Source organism: Ctenopharyngodon idella, chromosome 3 (genome assembly GCF_019924925.1).
Source record: "Ctenopharyngodon idella isolate HZGC_01 chromosome 3, HZGC01, whole genome shotgun sequence".
Taxonomy (NCBI): domain Eukaryota; kingdom Metazoa; phylum Chordata; class Actinopteri; order Cypriniformes; family Xenocyprididae; genus Ctenopharyngodon; species Ctenopharyngodon idella.
The window spans coordinates 15978545-15994687 of NC_067222.1; the positions used below are offsets into that span (position 1 = coordinate 15978545).

Sequence of the window (16143 nt, forward strand, 5' to 3'; positions counted from 1 at the left end):
CTTTGATTTATGTCTAATAGACAGTGAATATGGGTCTAGGCTAAAACAAGGCTGAATTTGGGCTGTCAGTGAAAATCTAATAGACGTCTAACCATAACCCAAGAGTAGACTAGTCATCAAATATACAGCTAATGAATGATTACATCTATACATGTAATAGACAACAAAATAATGGCTAAAGGATTCATTTCACTTAATATAACAGGTTTCCATAAATGACAATCCATCCAAACAAATGAAATATAAAAGGTTTTATTTAGAAAAATAACTCAAGATAATACAAAATGATTTTGAAAAAATGAAAAAAAAATAAAAATAAAAAAAATTACAAATACAATACAATTAAACTTTTTTTTTTTTTTTTTTTTTAAATATGAAACATTTTACAACTTAACATAGTAAAAATATAAAACATTGACAAAAGAGTTAAATAATAATAAAAAAAAAAGTTAACAATGTTTTTTGGTTTATAAAACAACCTGATTAATTTTCGGTTCCATAAATTCCATGTTTCATGTAAAGCACTTTGAATTGCCTTGAAAATTGTTGTTGAAATGTGCTGTACAAAATAAACTTGCCTTGCCAAATCAAAAACTCATATTTTCATATCATAATGATCAAAAGATTAAAAGATATACGAGGCTTTCATAACAAATAATAATAGGGTGCACAGGTTTCATGTTTACCCCCTTGTATTTAGATAGAGAGTTTTAGGGCACAAGGAAACATACTGTACATGTGCATGTAGCATGTTAATCTAACCACACTTACTCTGAGTCTGCACTGTTACCCGCTAAAATGTCACGGTTCCTACACATGATAACACTGTACATAAATAATGAACATATGTCAAAATGAAAAACACAGATACTTACAAGACCAAAAGCAGGAAACATTTGCTTCAACATTTGCTGTTGCTTGCTCTCCGACAGTTGTGAAATGGCGGAAATGTTTATCGCGAGATCTAGCAACAGTGATCCAGATGAGAGGGTCCGTCTCTCTTACCATTGGAGAAAGCGTAACGGCTAACTTAATCACGTGTGGTTCCTCTCAGCCTATCGTGTGATGGCAGTGACATCAGTCACAACATTCCCTAGTCTGCCTTCTCTTAAAAAAAATACATTTTTATCAAGCTGAAATCTACATATAGTTCCCAACGAAAGTATTGTTTAGTGTAAAACATGCTGAAGAATAGCGAACAGGCTGTCAATTAATTAAATGATTAGCTATTTCCCCACAAAAGCTATGGCATAGTGAAGCCTCTCATCCATTGGATGTTTTTGAACATCCATTCAAAAAACATCCTCTGGTCTCCTTCCCTGTGTACCGCCAGAGGCGGAGCATTAGCATTAGCCTTTACGCTTTTTTGGCTAAAGGTTGCAGCCTTGCCTTCCAGTGGCTTTGAGTGATCTCTACTAACTTTCAAGTCTCGTGTTGCCAGTAGTCACGTCTCAGTAGAGCCACAGTTGCCATCTAGCGGTTGAGAATTGTAATTGTAAATTTTTATTTGACTTAAAATTAAAGACAGTCATATATGTCTGTAAACAAAAGACCAATTGTGCGGGAAAACAGCAACCCTACAGGTAGGCAGGTGTAGCATGTGACAAGCTGTTTTAGCATGTAATGCCCCTGGCTCTGTTGGTTGTAATTTAGTGTGTCCACCAAAGCATTTTTTAAAAAATGTATTTTTTTTCAATATACAGTAGAAATCAAAATTAGAGAACAATTTATAAACACTTGATTTTTTCTGAAATACTGTTAATCTTCATCGCTAATGTTAGGTATGGGTATACCATTGCTCTACTAGCATGTTTTGCAAAATAACCAAGGCACTTCAACAAAAACCTTTATTTTGTGGAAAGCACAGTGATCAAAATTAGAGAACAGTAACTGTTGTAGCACAGAAGAAGACTACAAATATATATATATATTTTATGGTTACAGCTATTAAAAATTAGTAGGAAATGTTGAGGCCCGTGTTTCAGTCAGGTTTGGATCAGGACTGGCCATTGGTCATTTCATTATTACAGTGTTCTTAGCTTCAAGGAACTGCTTTACCTGTATTGCCTTGTGACGGGGGCATTGTCTTGCATGATAATTGCGGGCTGATTGGGAAATGCTTGCAGGGAAGGAACCACATGTTGCAGAAGAACGTTCTGATGCCCATTTGCGTTCACCCGTCCATGTAGGTCCAACTCCTGCTGCAGAAAACTTTCCCCAAATCATGACACTTTCTCTTCCACCTTTCACTGACTTCTTTACGCACTTTGTGTCCAGTCTTTCCCCAGTTTGATGCTGAACATAATGTTTCTCATTGGGCCCAAATAAATTAATCTTGCTCTCATCATCACTAAAGTGAGTTTTGGGTCAGTTCTCCTCTGTCCACAGAACATGCTTCTCAGCAAAGGTTAGTCTAGCTTTTTGGTCCTTTCTCCTGACAAAAGTCTTGGTCACTGCAGAGTGGGATTTCAGTAAAACTTCTCAATGCCGAGACAGATCCTAACCCTGTTGAGCAATGAACTTGCAAGCATTTCCAGCTGCAGTGTTGAGCCAATTCCCCTTTGAGAGTCTCTACATTATCCTGTCTTCTTGTTCAGTTGTCTTACATGGACGACCAGCCTTTTTGGGGGACTTGAATGAATTAGTGTCATTGTAAATGTGCAGCTATTTTAGAAATCACAGGTTTGGAACGAACAACTTCTCCTGCAAATGGCTGAAATGGTCATCCCTTTGGCCTTTATCTGGACAACCTGCTGTCACAGGGTTTCAGTCACCTTAGAGCAGCACACTATCTTGCAAAATCAATGAAAATTGAAAAGATGTCCTAACTTGAATGCTGCCAGTTACTAGGGGCCAGATTAGCACCAATAATAGGGGGTATCTGAAAGTGTTCTCTAATATTGATCAGGGTTCGTTTTCAAATGTTTCATTTGAGTTTTTTATATTGAGCTTCATAATAGATCTAACTTATGAAATATGTTTAAAAAATGGCCCCTTTACTCCTGTTAGGAAACTTCAAGTAGGACTAAGCAGTGACCTTAAAAATTAGTAGGAAATTGTAGGTTGTTCTCTAATCTTGATCTCCACTGTATAATGTATAAAATTTACATTGCATCAGTCGCTAGAGCACCTCTGAAGATCAGGGGAGTGAGGTTTACACGCACAGCTCTTACTGGCCTATGCCGTTACACTGGGAATTACCACCTGAAACTGTTTAACCGATTTGTCTTTGTATTTAAAAAAATACATGAACAGCAGCTTCGTTCAGTGTTTGATGATGTGATGAAACTCTGGATACGAAGCTGCTGAACGTCAGTCAATGAGGATCTTCAGATCATTTGGACAGCAGATTCAGGATCCCTGAGAGAAACACATTCAGTTTCAGCAGATGCAGATTCAAACATCATCCGTCTGTTTCAGAAATGATCATGTGATTCAGTCAAACTCTTGCTTTGATTCACTCACCTGTTTTCTGGATCATCCTCACACTGACAGAAACATCTGACAACAGAAAGAAACTGGTCAAATATTAATATATTCAAAGTATTTTCTATTAATTCAGGACATGTTAAGATTCAGAGACATGTTAAGACTTGTTTTCTAAGAATCATAATTTAGCTTTCACGACTTTAGAGTCTCTCTGAAACAAACACTGGAGACTCACCTGTGTTTCCTTTTCTGCAGCACGAAACAGATCGAGATGATGGTAAAAAGAACGACGATTAAAAGAGCAAAAAGCCACAACAGCTGATCTACACAAGCAATAAAATAAACACCACATTAAAATCATCTATAAAATGATTAAACAATATGAAGGATTCAGCGTGTGTTTGATTCAGTCAGCTGAACTGGATTCTGGAGTTGGTGTCGGTCCGCTGCTGTCGGTCTCATTCCTCACTGAAAACACATTAATAATCATCATGGACTGATGCTTCAGATGCTTGAACATGTGCAATAATTACAAGGAAATTCATGTATTTAATGTGTTCATTTAAGGGACAGTTCACACAGAAGTGAATCTTCTGTCATCATTAAGCATCATCTGTCCATCACAATCATCATGACGAGGGTTGAAGTGTCTTTCTCACCTCTGAACACGGTCTCATGACTGTAATGATGCTGTGAAGTAAGAAAGAAGCATTAGAGCAGCAATTATATGTTCATGAAAGTTTGACTGATTGCAGGTTTTTTTCAGTTGTTAACAATCATTGTTGAATACTGAAGCTACATGTTCAAAACTCTTCATACAGTCTGCGTTATCATCATGAATCTTGGCCAATCAGTTCATCTCACCTCAAACTCACTCTGACCAACAAAACACTTCATTTGTGTCTCAAAATAAACTCGTTCCTCCATAACACTGGCAACAATTCTCATTCAGAAAACGTCATTCATAACACACTGATCTAAAACACTAACAACAGAGAGAGTTACAAAAATGATCAACTTTGATCTTTGAAGTTTGATTTTTCACATAAATCAGTCTTTCATTCAGTATTTCAGAAGAATAATATATTTTCATTTTACTGAGAAATGCAGCATTTTTTCCCCCTGTATCTTTACATAAAGTATAATTTACTGGTGAAAAATAAAAAGTTGAAGAAAAAAACTAAACAAAATTAAAAATTCCTGAAGCAATAATTACAAAAATAAATAAAAAAATAAAATAAAAGAAAAAAATAAAATATAATATAATCCCGTTTGTGCAGTATTGGAGTGTGTGTGTGTGTGTGTGTGGGTGCGTGCGTGCGTGCGTGCGTGCGTGCGTGCGTGCGTGCGTGCGTGCGTGCGTGCGTGTGTGTGTGTGTGTGTGTGTGTGTGTGTTTGTGTCATCCCTGTGATGGACCAGCCATCTGACCAGGGTGTTTTCCTGCCTATGACCCGAGACACTGGGAAAGACTCCAGCCTCCTCAAGACCCTACATAGGTGGGATGGATGGATGGATGGATGGATGGATGGATGGATGGATGGACAGTACTGTGAGGGTTAGTCCTCCCTCTCTCTGACACTCATGAAAAATTATTCTCAGTTCGGTCCACATGGACTTCTGTCTCACTGAATGTGTGTTTTGAACTTCAGTTTTGACCGATGCTTGTTAGCAACTGAACTAAAACTGTAATGCTGCATGAGTTTAGTGTGTTTGTTGAACTGCAGCTCTAATGATACATAGTTATAAAAATTCACAATCATCATTTCTGTTTCAATATGAAAACTGATGAATGTTGAGAGAGACTGAGTTGATTTACTCCATCAGCAGAATCACAGATGATCTCATGATTCAGATTCACACAGTCAGAAGTGACGAGATGGTCAGATGATACAGACGTCACTGGATACATCAGTGTGTGTGGATCTGATGGATCTGCGATCAGACGCTTATCCTGAACAAACACAAGACAATCAGATCAGTGTGTGTGCATGTTTTCATGATGTATGGACACAAATTTGTGTAATGACATGGGTATTACACTGGTATTACGACGTAAACCTAAAATATGAGGACAGTCACCTCTGAATACCAGCTCTGCTCACAGTCAGTGTGTGTGTGTGTGTGTGTGTGTGTGTGTGCGTGTGTGTGTGTGTAACAATCACCTCTGTATACCAGCTCTGTTCACAGTCTCCATTGAGTGTTTGCAACCAATAAAACAGAACTACAACACACATTACAGTGGTGGTCATAATTATTGGCACCCTTGGTAAATATGATCAAAGATGACTATAAAAATAAATTTACATTGTTTATGCTTTTGATCTTTAATTCATAAAATTAGCAAAAATCTAACCTTTCACTGAAGGAAAAGAATTGAAGGTGATGGGAAAATCACATTATGAAATAAATGTTTTTCTCCAAAACACGTTGGCCACAATTATTGGCACCCCTAGAATTTTTTATGAGTAAAATATCTCTGAAGTATATTCCCATTCATATTTACATTTTTTTTAGCACACCAGGGTGATCATGAACATGAAATTGTCCGGCCATGACTTCCTGTTCCACAGGAGTATAAACATGAGGAAACACAAAGGCCAAATTCCCGTAATCATTCATCACAATGAGTAAAACCAAAGAATATAGTTCTGATGTGCAGCAAAAGATTGTTGAGCTTCACAAAATAGAAAGTGGCTGTAAGAAAATAGCTGAAGCATTGAAAATCCCCATTTCCACCATCAGGGCAATAATTAAGAAGTTCCAATCAACTAAAGATGTTACAAATCTGCCTGGAAGAGGACGTGTGTCTAAATCGTCCTAATACGCGGTGAGGAGAGTTTGAGTGGACAAAGACTCTCCAAGGATCACAGATGGAAAATTGCAGAGATTAGTTGAGTCTTGAGTCTCAGAAAGCCTAAAAAAAAAAGATCAAACAGCACCTACGTCCCCACAAGTTGTTCAGGAGGGTTTCAAGAAAAATCCTCCTCGCTCATCCAGAAACAACCTCCAGCATATTCAGTTGTCAGACACAACTGGAACTTCAAACAGGACCGGCTTCTATGGTCAGATGAAACTAAAAAAGAGCTTTTTGGCAGCAAACCCACCAGATGGGTTTGGTGCACACATGGATAAAAAGTACCCCATGTCCATGGTTAAATATACCGCTGGATCTTTAATGCTGTGGAGCTATTTTTCTGCTGGAGGTCCTGGACATCTTGTTCAGATACATGGCATCATGGATTCTATCAAATACCAACAGATAAAAAAATCAAAACCTGACCGCTTCTGCTAGAAATCCAATAATGGGCCGTGGCTGGATCTTCCATCAGGACAATGATCCAAAACAAACATCAGAATCAACACAAAAATGTGTCACTGAGCACAAAATGAAGCTTCTGCCATGGCCGTCCCAGTCCCCTGACCTGAACCCTAAAGAAAATGAGTGGAGTGAACTGAAGAGAAGAAGCACCAACATGGAGCTGGAATCTGAAGGATCTGGAGAGATTCTGTATGAAGGAATGATCTCTGATCTCTTGTCAGGTGTTCTCCAAACTCATCAGGCATTATAGGTGAAGACTCAGAGCTGTTATCTTGGCAAAAGGAGGTTGCAAAAAGTATTGAATAAAAGGGTGTCAATAATTGTGGCCAACATGTTTTGGAGAAAAACATTTATTTCATAATGTGATTTTCCCCCCACTTTCACTTCTTTTCCTTCAGTGAAAGGTTAGATTTTTGCTAATTTTATGAATTAAAGATCAAAAGGATAAACAATGCAGATTTATTTTTATAGTCATCTTTGATCATATTTACCAAGGGTGCCAATAATTATGACCACTACTGTATACAGAATAATGAATATTAACATATGAGCAGAGGAAAAAACAGAGTCGAGGGCACCTTGATGTGTTTTAAAAAATATAATTCTATGACACAATAAACAAGGGACAATCACAGAAGAATATTTAAAATATCTAATATTTTCATCACGTATATGAGCACTACAGTCTCTGGACGGACAACACACGTCAGTTTAACACAGAAACAATAAAGGCATAGTTACATTTTAGTCCATTGAACTGTTTACAATAGTAGCGGGTGCTGCCGATTGCTGCGAGGCGATGGCTCTTGCAGTGATACAGCCTTACATGTTTGAGCCAGAATCAGATGAAAATGAACCATCTCCACAACAACCAAGAATGGATCAGCCCGTGTCCACATCATGGAAAGTGTGAAAATATTTTGAATAAATTATATATGTGGTATCTCACAAAGACACGGGTTATTGTTGCCTAATTATCCGGTAATGAAATGATAGGGTGTACCACAGACAAAATCCCTGCACAGGTCATATTTGAAGACGCAGCATTGATATGGCAAATTTGTACTCATGTATCACATGTACTAGAAACGAGGCAACATATTTTCATAATTCGCTTATAAGAAGGTGTTTATATTAGCAGGTGATAAAAAGTAATATTGTAAAGACCCTTAAAATGACAATTCTACATAAAAATGCGTAATATCAAATAAAATACGATTGCTATAAACACTCACAGGTGCAATTGTGGTGCAATGCCCACTGTGTTACAGTTCACGTCTCCCCTGGACTCCATTTCCCATCATCCTCCCTGTCTCACACCTGCACGCACTTCCGAATCAACTCCCTATCATCACGGATTCCCCGCACCTGGATCACATCGTTATCACTCCCTTTAAATGGACTCACTTCCCTGCACTCCTTGTCTGTTCTTATGTTTGTCTATGTGTACTTTGGTTTAGTTGTTCTGTGTTCCTTTGCTAAATAAACCCACTTTTATTGCTGTCCGATTCTGAAGTGTTCCTGCTGCAACTAGACGCTATAACACACTGAGCAAGAACATGAATGCTGCATGGAGACCCCTGAAGTACATGCACATTAAGACTATTAATAATAATTATGTTAATCTGCATGTTTGCATGCTTGCACTGGAGGCGATCATATGCAAATGACTTGTGCTAGGTGACCCCCATAGGATCCAGAACGAGCCGTATTTGGAGCTTGATTAAATAAATGCTTCGTTTATAATGGGGAGGACGTCTTAAGCTATGAAACTTGCAGGAAGTTTTAATGGTACAAAGACCTTTTATATGCTAAAAGATCAAGGCAAATTTGGTTTCTCATGTCATCACCCCTTTAAATATTGTTACAGTGATATTTCCTATGTGTTTGGTCAAACTGCAGCTCTAAATGCATCGTGGGGAAATGCAAACAGCACTTTTGCGTTACTGAGGAAATATGTGCCTGAGGGACAATAACGCAGTTGAACAGGCAGAAGTGAATGGACCGCGTGTGTCATTTGAATCGATGTAATGCCATCTCATGTGTAATACAGAGCAGTGCTTGGGTTAAAAGAGTTCATTCTCCTGAATAATTAGAATTAATGAGCTCTTTTCCATGAATAAATGCAGAGAAGCGCTCAGACATGGTTGACGTCAGCCCATTCGTTCAGCCCAACTGGAATCGTGGCGGCCAATCACCACTCCGGATCTTGCCGGTATTATACATTGACGTCAGAAGACCTGATGTTGCTCCGACTTTGCTTTTCAAACCGGAAGACAGAAATTACTCTAAAAAATGCAAAAATAACTAATTTCCACTTATGGATAAAGTTAATGAGTACCTTTAGTGTTTACAGTGATGTGCAGCCTGGACATATCTGTTCACATCTCAAAAAATGTGTTTCACTTTAAATACTTATCAAAGATGTAATGATGTGCCTTTAAAGCAGTGAAAATATTAAGTCTCATCTTCTATCATTTCTAATCTTAATATTAAAACATGCTTCTATCATATTATACTAGCAGAATATGTCAAGAGTGAGGGTCAGAAAGACAGACAGAGGTCTGATTCAGCCAGATGTTTCTGGACACATCTGTTGCTGATTTCTGTATGTCACCATTTATTCACTCAATCTGTTTACATTTACCATAGTCACGTTTTTTTTTTTTTTTTGCCATACTTTAGCTTTTCCACATCCACCTATGAATTTGCAGTGTTTTTATTCAGATGTTTTTATGCATATTTTGAATTTTTGCATAAAAACAGCTGGATTGGAAACAAGACTACTGTAACATTATGTTGAGAATTTGTTTTTCTTGTGTTCATGTTTTGTTTGTAAAGCGCTTTGAGCTCTGGAAAAGCGCTATATAAATTAAATATTATTATTATTATTATTATGCTAATGTATTTTTTAATTTTCATATTGTTCTGTTGAAAAATCATATTCAAGTTTGTGCTGTCGGGTTACTTTTGAAACATTTAATGAAACTGAATTTCTCAATTTAAAATGAAAATGTAATTTAATCTTTTTTTGCAAAGATAAAGGACAAAATATGTTTGCAGTTACATATTAACAAGGTCATAGTCAGGTATATTTAATAAAAACAAGACTAACACAAAAAAAATCTAGCTTGTGTTGTTGTTACTTTCATCCCAAATGACAGGGTCGAAAGTAACAATGTGCAATTTATGTTCAAAGTGAAATTATACTGAAGCCGTTCTACATTTGTACAAAATACCACCTGATATTGATAGACCACACTTGTGAGTTATTGACCAAAGCAAAAATATATCGCTGTCTAAAACATTATCTTTTAAAATTACATTTTTGTGAAAAATGGTTCTTTCGTCCCTGCTCTCTACTACAAGTAGTAACTAAATACATATTCATGGTGTCTCAAAATAGCACAGTTGAGTACACTTAGATGTTCTTAAAAAGAATTTTTAGTAGGCTATATTAAGTACAAAATTAGTGTGTGAAATAGAGCACTTTAAGTAGTACAACGGGGCTAAAGGAACACCTTAAGAAAAATTGTGCTTTTCACCTCTCTCAAAGTGTATGATTGCAGGAAAAATATATATGTTTGTATTGAACATTGATGGAGCAACATATTTTGTGTGGGGGAAAAAAAAAAATCAAAGTGGTTAATTTTGTTCAAAAATCTTATAAATGTATGAGGTGGTGAGGGGTAAAAGGTCCCCCAGCATGGGGTAAAAGGCACACAGTATTCATACAAATACTTTAGCTAAAATATGTTTTTAATAACGACTAGGTTAATACTTGTTCAAAAGAATCACTTTGGCAAAGTTTGTATTATTTTCTGTTTATTTTGATAAATAATACATTTTTGTTTAATAAATATACTATCATTAAAATAGGCCCATGTAATATATTTTTATATATAAAATATGAAAATAGATTTACAATTAACAATAAATGTTATTATGATATGATATATTTTAAAATATGATTGTTTCATAAATATGGGTATTATCTCTAAGATGGATACCCAATTTGATATATGATATTTGTTATCTGAATCTAACCATGTCATGTCAAGAAATGGAAAAGTCAGTCAGCTATTCATTATCATATTAATTATTGTGCCTTTTGCCCCAACATCAGCGGCGCTTTTAACCCCAAATACCATACTTTTACATATTCTTCAGTTATTGAAAAACTGTTGCTTTAATTACCTTGAACAAAACTGAAAATCATTAAGAAGACCTTTGTCTAAAAATACAAACATTAATTTAATGGATTCTCATTTGCTACTTAAATCAACAACATTTTAAAAAACATCAAATATTAAATCAAACTACCTCAGAATCGTTGCTGCCCGCGATCGCGTCAAGGATCAGACAAATTTGCACATGCGTCTTGAAAAGCGGATGTTTAGGAAAGTGCTGCGGCAAGTTTTTGTGCCATCTAGTGGTTTAGAGGAAAATAAAATCAAAGGCGCCTTTAGCCCAGTTCTATGGAAGTGTGCTTTTTTCACCTGGGAATTTTCGACACGTTCCTTTATTGCTTGTGTTAAACTGAGATGCCAGTGGAAAAACTAAACATTTTTCGTTAACATTTTATCATCCCCATTTTTTACGGACAAACTGTATTTAAAATTATTTCATACCTTAAACGGATCCCTGGTCGAAATAAGTGATAAGGCGGAGAGCAGATAGTGACCTGTTGAACCAACCCAGTCTCCTGCTACTGCGTATCTATACTACGAGTTTGCATTTTCATTCAGCGTAGTATTTACACGCCAAAGTCACATTTGGCGTATATATGGTACGCAAAACCCTCCCGTTAAACTTCCATTGATAGAAAATGCGTATGTATTGCACGCAGAAATTTATTATAGTCAACGTCATTATCATCGTCCCGCCCCTTCAATCGAACGAAGATTCACGATTTCATCTCGTGCAGGTGCCGAAGCAGCATATGCAGAAATATTGATTTAGAATGCTTATTTAGAATATTTTTTTTTTTACAGAAACTTATTGTAGGCTATATAACTTACTCATCATCTCTAGTGGGGACGAATGTTGCTACTACATAATACAGTTTAATTCTAAACAATCCCCGACGGGGAAAGAAAAATGCTTGCAGAAGCTTCATTAATTCAATGTGAATTAGTTATATGTCTGCTTTATTTAATCTGCTCTCTGCTTTTCTTTCTTTTTATTTCTTTTTTTGCTTGTTTAATGTTACACGAATTTTTGTTTCTTTGTTTGTGATTGTATTTGTAATAGTAAAAGTATTAATAATAAATAAATATAAAAAGTGTATTGCCCTGATTTTTAGTCCTTCGCTGTTTCAGGAACCACCCACTCCCGCTTGGAAACCAATTAAATGTTTAAACATTTTTTAGCGCCATCATCAATGTCCCGCCCCCTCATCGTGCGACCTCGTGCATCATCATCAAAGTCGTCAATCATCAGAATACCCAAGTAAGTAATTAGCAAAAACATATATATATATATTAGCAAAAAAAGTATCAGTTCTTGATAACTCAAATTATTGTAAATACAATAATTCAAACTTTATTTTCTTAAGTGAGCATGCACATGTCGGCCTACAGTTGTCAGGCGGTTAATATCAGTTTAAAATCATTTCTCATTAAATGTTTTAGGGATAAAATTTAGTGAGGGTCAACTGTGCGCATCATGTTTTTTGGTTACGTTATGATGAGATCACACCACTTTATGTCCATGCAGGCATTACCTGTAGATCACAGATGTGTGGATTAACAACCCTGCACAATCACATACTTTTTAGGGTGTTTATCTTGGCCATCCCTGAAATACTTTTCATGATAATGAAAATAAATTAGTCTGTATTATTCTTTAATAAGTATGTCGTTTTTGAGAGGTAGACTTTTAAGGTTTTTAAAAGAAGTTTCTTCTGCTAACCAAGGCTGCGTTTATTTAATTAAAAATACAGTAAAAAGAGTAATATTGTGAAATATTATTACAATTTAAAATAGCGGTTTTATATTTGAATATATTTTACAAAGTAATTTATACTTTGTGATCAAAGCTGAATTTTCAGCATCATTACTCCAGTCTTCAGTGTCACATGATCCTTCAGAAATCATTCTGATATGATGATTTGATGCTCAAGAAACATTTATTGTGTACTATTGGGCAAAATATTTGTGTACAATATTATTTTCAGAATATTACTTAAACTCTATTAACCAGATGCCATTCCATATAACCACAGTGTACAGTTACCAGTTTCTGCTCGATAAACAAATTCCTCTTGGATGGGCACACTGGTGGGACCTTTAAACAAAATACAATTAATACATTATGCTTTGGGGTTCTATATATCTGGTTCTACATGTAATTAAGTGCACTTAAAGATTAAAACAGACTGCATAAATCTAAACATTTATTGAATATGGAGAAACCCACAGGAAAAAAAAATACTATAGTAATTTATAATAAATACTATACTATAGTATGGTTCAAAAACACTAAATAGTATAATGTATATATTATAGTATTTACAACACTTGTGCTACAGCTTGTGCTGCTATGCTGCTACAGTATACTGTAGTATTAACTAAAGTGAACTAATAAAATAAATACTGTAGTATACTTTAGTTTTTACAAGAGTAAACTGTAATGTATATTGTAGTATAATATACCCTATAGTTGTAGAAAACTTAGTACAGTATTGGGTAAAGTAATTTGTTTATATTACTATAGTTGTTATATTACCACAGCAACTATAGAATTACCACAACAAATTAATTCAAGTATTTTGCAATAGTATGGTTCAAAAACACTATAGTATTTACTATAAAGTACTAGTATTTTTTCATGTGGGAAATATAAATCACAACTGAAAATAACAGTAAATTTAAACAATAACTGTAAATTTACAACTGTCTCACCGTGGTTAGGAGCCTTTCTTTTCAGTTTTTGTTTTATTGAGGTTTTTTTTCCGAAGCGGCCGTATAACATTCCCATTTCTGTCCCTTTGCCTCCACTTCACAGTCGTAGGATGTGGCTTAGACCTCTTGGCTTGCTTTTTTTCTTCTTTCTAAATTGCAAATGGTATATTTAACAGGTTTTAAAGTAGTTTATACTTACCTTACATGAATAATATATTAGCCTATATAACTATTCATTTGTAGTTTTCTTTAAAATTATTTGACAGAGAAAAAGAAGTCAAAATAAAAAAAAAATGTAAGATACAATTTCTAAAGTTACCTGTATCTGATCAAGAAACACATCTCCAAGAACAAGTGCTGCTTCTAAAGAGCCTGTGGACATTCTGCTTGAACAAATGTAAAATAGGGGGAAAATTACAAAATAAAAAACAAGTTGGGTTAAGTCAGGTTTACAGTGAATTGATTAATCCACACATCTGTGATCTACACGTAATGCCTGGCATGGACATAAAGTAGTGTGATCTCATCATAACGTAACCAAAAAAACATATAATGCATCAATAAAAAGTAATCGTTGCGCACAGTTGACCCTCACTAAATTTTATCCCTAAAACATTTAATGAGAAATGATTTTAAACTGATATTAACCGCCTGACAACTGTAGGCCGACATGTGCATGCTCACTTAAGAAAATAAAGTTTGAATTATTGTATTTACAATAATTTGAGTTATCAAGAACTGATACTTTTTTTGCTAATATATATATATATGTTTTTGCTAATTACTTACTTGGGTATTCTGATGATTGACGACTTTGATGATGATGCACGAGGTCGCACGATGAGGGGGCGGGACATTGATGATGGCGCTAAAAAATGTTTAAACATTTAATTGGTTTCCAAGCGGGAGTGGGTGGTTCCTGAAACAGCGAAGGACTAAAAATCAGGGCAATACACTTTTTATATTTATTTATTATTAATACTTTTACTATTACAAATACAATCACAAACAAAGAAACAAAAATTCGTGTAACATTAAACAAGCAAAAAAAGAAATAAAAAGAAAGAAAAGCAGAGAGCAGATTAAATAAAGCAGACATATAACTAATTCACATTGAATTAATGAAGCTTCTGCAAGCATTTTTCTTTCCCCGTCGGGGATTGTTTAGAATTAAACTGTATTATGTAGTAGCAACATTCGTCCCCACTAGAGATGATGAGTAAGTTATATAGCCTACAATAAGTTTCTGTAAAAAAAAAAAATATATATATATATATATTCTAAATCAATATTTCTGCATATGCTGCTTCGGCACCTGCACGAGGTGAAATCGTGAATCTTCGTTCGATTGAAGGGGCGGGACGATGATAATGATGTTGACTATAATACATTTCTGCGTGCAATACATACGCATTTTCTATCAATGGAAGTTTAACGGGAGGGTTTTGCGTACCATATATACGCCAAATGTGACTTTGGCGTGTAAATACTACGCTGAATGAAAATGCAAACTCGTAGTATAGATACGCAGTAGCAGGAGACTGGGTTCACATTCTACCTCAAATTACTGTAAATGCTTCTAAGTGACCGTTACAATCATAGACATTATAATAAACACTAGACGCCCTGTTGGCCTCTGGACCGTAGGCCAACGGCGCCGCCATATTGTGCGGGACAACGTTCCCATAACGCTCATAACTGGAACTGAGAAAAATTCGTGTGCTGCTTGGGGCTGTACAGATCGCTGCACAATTGTTCTCGGGGAATGACCTTTCACAGGTAAGACTGAACATTTGTTTCTGGTTGTATTTGGTCATTATATAATTATATTGATAGTAGTTGGCCACCGGAGTCAGTCAGCGATGTCGCTAGTTAGCTGTGAAAGTTGAGACATGAGTTTACATGATTTCTAATATAGTTTTAGCTTATATGTTATTTTATAAACTAAATTTCCTAAAGTTTAAATATGCATCTCTATTTTATTAAAACCGACTTTTATGACAAGTACTCGTTACGGGCAGGTGACTGACATTTTGATAATCTTACTGTAACGTTAGTTAGTTGGCGAGCTTCTCACACATTGAAGGTTTCCCAAAGACAAAGAGTTGAGGAGATAGTGGGAAGTAGCTAGAAGGGAAGTTTCCCGACTTATCTACATTATTTAAAAGTTTGCCATTAAATGGTGATTTGTTTATATTTTTATTTCCTTTTCAGCCCGTTGCAACCAGAGCTACACGAGCCTCAAGAAAGCTGAGGAGAGTCTGTCAGTGCACTGTTCTCACCATCTCCAAGAGATTGATGGAAGTATATAGCCTTTTGTTGTTATTATTATTATACCAATACTATATTATTGTACTAGTCACTATTTAATTTACTATTTTTTATTATTGTCTATATTATTCTGCAATTGATATTACATTGTATTTGCGATTATTATTATTATTATTATTATACCAATACTATTATTATACCATGAGATTATCAATCTA

At 35.5% G+C, this 16143-nt stretch overlaps 2 long non-coding RNA genes across 2 annotated transcripts; both read right to left on the reverse strand.

Annotated features, from left to right (window-relative positions):
* Positions 1 to 3767: 3767 nt before the first annotated feature.
* Positions 3768 to 5405, reverse strand: LOC127508235 (uncharacterized). Its single transcript, XR_007928732.1, has 3 exons — positions 5247 to 5405; positions 4089 to 4119; positions 3768 to 3897 (listed from the first exon to the last, which is right to left on the reverse strand). It is a non-coding gene; the product is annotated as an uncharacterized LOC127508235 (long non-coding RNA).
* A 7485-nt stretch (positions 5406 to 12890) lies between these two features.
* LOC127508227 (uncharacterized) lies at positions 12891 to 14585 on the reverse strand. The gene is made up of 4 exons (XR_007928723.1): positions 14444 to 14585; positions 13974 to 14037; positions 13655 to 13803; positions 12891 to 13037 (listed from the first exon to the last, which is right to left on the reverse strand). It is a non-coding gene; the product is annotated as an uncharacterized LOC127508227 (long non-coding RNA).
* Positions 14586 to 16143: the final 1558 nt, after the last annotated feature.